The following is a 5,064-nucleotide window of genomic DNA, read 5'->3' as shown; positions in this document are numbered from 1 at the left end:
ACTACTTCCATAGCGTTTCCATTATGTTTCATCATTTGTTATTCTCCTATGTACTAAGCAATTCTTGGACTAAATGTTCTTTCAATTTAAATGTCTTTAAATGGGTTGTCTTTGGGACGTTAAAGAAAGCGAGTCTCCGGACTTAAAATGGGTTGTCCTCGAGGCGTTAAAGAAACCGAGTCTTTGGACTTTAAATGGGTTGTCCTTGGGACGTTAAACAACAAATATCCGGACTTTAAATGGGTTGTCTTCAGACGTTAAACGGTGAGTCCCCGGACTTTAAATAAGTTGTCCTCGAAGAGTGAACTAGAGGGCCCCCACCGCACTGAGAGGGTTTTCTTTAAAATAGAGAGATCATGTTATGGAGAAATTTCGCGTTGCGGTGGAGAATTTTATAAAAATATTGTGTTACGGTGGAAATTTCATGAAGGTTAAGGGATTATGTCGCGGTGGAAATTGTGGTTGGATCACGCCGTGGCAGAAAATTTGCTTCTCAGGAGAGACCTTTAAGGCAATTGGTGTCAAGAATATAGGTGGCATGACTAGGAAGATTTGTTCTTTCTCCGCTCGAGTTCTCACGAAAAAAGAAAAAATGGGGTATTGTGGGAGTAAAAGTTTTCGAGAATGATTTTTAGGCATAGCAAGGGAAAATGCCGCTAAGGAAGGAATGTCGAGTTGGGCAAAACACAACATCCTCGAGGGTGGGATTCCCTCGAGGTGGGTCTAGCTGAGGTGAGACACAATCCCCTCAAGGAGGATGGGATTCCCTCGGGGTGGATTTAGTTGGAGCGGAACACAATCCCCTCAAAGAGGAGAGGATTCCCTAGAGGTGATTTAGTTGAGGCGGAACACAATCACCTCAAGGAGAAGAGGATTCCCTTGAGGTGGGTTTGGTTTAGGAGAGATACAATTTCGTCGAGGTGGATATGGGTACAGCTGAATCGGTCAACGGATCTGTTCAGCTTATCCAAAGTCCCAAGTACTCGGAAGCACTTTCCTACGATGCCAAAGGAGTGACGTTGTGGATCCACTCGTGCATGACTTGCGGATCAAGCTTGCCACTACGCGCACTAGTCGAAATATCCAGTCAAGCTCGCCTATAAATATTTGGATAATTAAACTTTCGAGGTAAGTAATCACTTCCAAAATACACCCATCACACCTCAAACTCTTACTAACTTAAGCATCGAAGTACCTTTTGCAGGTATTCTCTTTTTGAAGCTGAGAGCGCCAAGCTCAAAACCCAACTCCAAGGATCGTCACCCAGTTCCTGCAACACGAAGCCCCCACTCCCGCTCCAGTCAGAAGAAATATGTGAGGAGACTTTCCGTGAATTTGTTTCGCACCAACAGAGGCTGGTGGAACCAGACCTCGTGTTGGAAAGATTCAAAAGCGATAGCAGCGAGTCTATGTGCTACTACATTACAAGTACGAGGAGCATGAACAAGCTTTGCTCCTAGGATACTCTTCATTAGCACCCCTATGTCATCCAACAGAGCCCCATTGTCATCAAGCTCTTGGTCTGCTAAGCAACTAAATTGCTTCCAAGCAGTACGTCACTTTCAATGGTGACATTTTGCAAATTCAAAGACTTAGCCAAGTCCATGGGTCACGGACGAACGACTCATGAACAAAAGTCTCATAAAATTAGAAAGAAATGCACAATTGCCAATGAATGATAAGCAAAAATAGTAATCACATTTTTGGATTCATCTCATTTGTGATTTATACAGTAACGATATAAATCCAAGTTTCTCTCATTCATTTCATTTAATTGTTCATTTTTTAGGTAAGTACATATCTAAAGAAAATATGAGGAACTGCGGCGTGGGTTGGAAGCTTCCATGGAAAGCACGAAGATGAGGATGAAATCATCACCGCGTACATTAATTCTTGCATATGTAGGGTCTGAATAACAACCTATTAGAGCACCACTTTCGAAACTCCACATTTTGGACACAGCCTAATCCAATATTGCTAGTTGATATAGTATTATCACACCGGCAACAGAAATCAGCTGCTTGCATTTGCTATCATGTGACAATGTCCTTCACAACATTGAGATTCGATGGGCAGACTTTCTTCTCTGCACTATGGGCAAAATACATGAACTATAAATTGAGTAAAAAAAAAATTAAAAAAAAACAAGCTCGATATCATAGATTGATTACACATAATCCACCCATAATGACACATTGTCATCTGGATAAAAATGAACAATCAAGCAACATGACTCCAACAATCTCACAAATTATAGCAAATCATATTTCATAAGTTAACAAGGCATATTAAACCATGCATACAGCTTGGGGCAACTCAGGCACCCATATATAGATGCATTGTCTAAAAGGTTCTAGTTACTGATTCCTTCATTTCAGTTCGAGCGGTTGCACGGTGTAGGCTGTCCAAGCTCCCAATTTCCTGTAGGACAATTCCAAGACAGGTGGGTACCAGATTCATTACAAACATCACAATACATCATATGAGATCTGTAGTCACCGCTGCTACAATTTTCACAGTGACACATCCGACAAACCTTTACAAATCCCTCCTGCAGATGTGCATCATCTTCACCCAAGAAAAAGTCTGGTCCCTCGTACCCTATCAGCTGCTCGCTGTTGAAATCTTCAAGATCTGGTACTGTAGGGGCATCCATAGACAAGTACTCGCTGTGCGCCGTCAAAGCATGTTTTTGCAACCAATGACTATCCTGCAAGCTAGGATAATCTTGGGTGGTATATTCAACCTCCAAACAGAGCTTACAAGCCACTGCATACCAAACCACTACAGGCTCCTCACTAGGAGGCTCCGCAGACCTCCTAAATCCCCCGTAGTGTATGAACGTACAGAGTAGATCCGAAGGAGCTCCGCCTCTGAGTGATATGGTATTGGTCTTGGTGCCATACTAGTGTCTTCATGACATTGATTAATACCTGTAGGAAGGTCAAGCAAAACATCGCGGTGGATTGATGCATGTTGATGGGTGGCACGACAATCCTGCAAGTTAGAACCCTCTTGGATGCAACCCACAACAGAAGCACACAGCTCACAAAACAACGTAAACCATTTTATAGGTTCCTTATCTTCTAACATGTCAGCAGGACCTGGTCATGGTTCCATTTTTGAATACAAAAGAAAAATAAAATCAGTGATGATGAGAAACCACCTCAAAAGAAACAAACTAAAAAAAAAAAAAAGAATCTTGGGTGAAGCATATACAGAGATAGGGCTAGCTATAGATCAAGCAAAGACATTCATGAACTCATGAGTTGATCCAAAAGTAAAATTTTGGCACAAGATGAGGTATAATTACTGGGCTGAATTTTGAATCGATGTGTATACAGCAAGCCAAGTAAACAAAATTCAACAAAATGGTGATGAAGAAGGAACCTAGGAGCAGAGGAGAGCATACCAGGTTCCGGAACCAAGTCGTAGATCTTACGGAGCTGGCCCTCTGAGAAATCAGAAGATGATCCTGGTACCATACTCGTGTCTTCATCATGCTTATCCTCTTCCATTTTGGTCTCATTTTCTCCTAAACCTAAACCTAAATACAAAAACAATAAAATAAAATTGGGGATCATGCTGATGCTGACGACAAAACCAAAAAGATGACATTGATTACCGTGGATGATTGCTGCATGATGTTGGAGATAATCATAATCTTGCAACCGATCACAGTTGATGCAACCGTTGAATTTTTTACAAACGTTACAGAACACCTTAAACCATTTTATACGTTCCTTCTTGTTGTTAAGAGGGCCTGGTCATGGTTCCATTTTCGAATACAAAATGGAAAAGAAAATCAGCCCAAAAGAAACAAATACAAAAACAAAAAAGAATCTTGGGTGAAACATAACATATATAGAGACAGATCAAGCAAAGAGAGTAGTCATGAACTCATAAGTTAATCCAAAAGTAAAATATAATTATTAGGCTGAATTTGGAATCAATGTATATATAGCAAGCCAAGTAGACAAACTCGAAGGAACCTAAGAGCACAGGGAAGCATACCAGCGACCGGGACCAATGTGTAGATCTGACGGAGCTGGTCCTATGCTAAATCGTCTGGCTTTTGCTTTGCCTTTTTTGCCTTTTGGATCGGGGGATCTGCCCATCCGGGGACTTCACGCTCCCAACGCGAACTCATTGCGGCGAGTTCCAATTTTATCCGATGACGCCGAAGGGACTTCCTTGCGGCGAGTTGAGGGGATCTCAGTTATCACTTATGACCTACTTACCAGGTCGACGCTTATATATGTCACGAATCTGCCTTGAATCAAGTTGGCCTCTGATCAATTTTTCGGATGCAATCACGCTATGGGACAGTGAATATGTACTTCTTGTAGTGATCGATAGATCGAGCAAGGCTAAAGTCCCTTTATATAGGCATACAAGAATTCAGAACCTCCCATGAAGATTCCTAATTCTATATTGAATAGAGCTTTCCTAAACCATGCATGTTCTGGTAGGGATAATCATTTCCTTAATAAAATCGGTATGCATTCCTTATTGACTATGATACTGGACTAGAACTTACCATATTATCTCGGTTACCTTTTTCACTAGAATATGATATCTAGGTAGTTGAGAACTTGAGATGAAGCGTAAACAATACCAACTACCAAGTCCATAATGATTATTATAGGCCTTTGTGAACAGCTAGCTTATACACTATCTATGAGTGAAGTGATGCATAACGAAAAAAAAAAAAATCATCATAGACCAACCCTGAAGAATTCTAGAGAGCGTAAACAATCCATGTTTATTCAATGAGGGGCTGGGCGGCTGGCTATATAGAGAGAGAAAGGGTGAGGGACAAGTCAACAGGCAACTTGCAGCCATGTGCTTCCACCATCTAACCTGAACTAATTATAATTACGAGACATCCACATTTAGGCTTAGTTTGGCATTGCTTTTGGAGCTGTTTTTGCGGCAGTTTCTGCTTTTGGACTTATGATAGGGTGTTTAGTAAATTCTCTAGAAGTTGCTTTTGGTCCAAATCGATTCTCCTAGAAGCTGAAAGTGAGAAGCAACCAAGTACTAGCTTTTGAAAGCTGCTTC

The 5,064-nt window shown here is 41.3% G+C and overlaps 1 long non-coding RNA gene across 2 annotated transcripts; it reads right to left on the bottom strand.

Moving 5' to 3' along the window:
- Positions 1–2,140: 2,140 nt before the first annotated feature.
- LOC112189675 lies at positions 2,141–4,465 on the bottom strand. 2 transcript variants are annotated; one of them, XR_005807359.1, is made up of 4 exons: positions 4,015–4,465; positions 3,626–3,763; positions 3,413–3,547; positions 2,141–3,104 (listed from the first exon to the last, which is right to left on the bottom strand). It is a non-coding gene; the product is annotated as an uncharacterized LOC112189675 (long non-coding RNA). The 2 variants fall into 2 exon arrangements; XR_005807360.1 differs by having other exon boundaries at positions 3,413–3,541.
- Positions 4,466–5,064: the final 599 nt, after the last annotated feature.

Source organism: Rosa chinensis, chromosome 2 (assembly GCF_002994745.2).
Source record: "Rosa chinensis cultivar Old Blush chromosome 2, RchiOBHm-V2, whole genome shotgun sequence".
NCBI lineage: Eukaryota > Viridiplantae > Streptophyta > Magnoliopsida > Rosales > Rosaceae > Rosa > Rosa chinensis.
The sequence above is the reverse complement of the archived record's forward strand: the minus strand, read 5'-3'. Positions and strand labels throughout refer to the sequence as shown.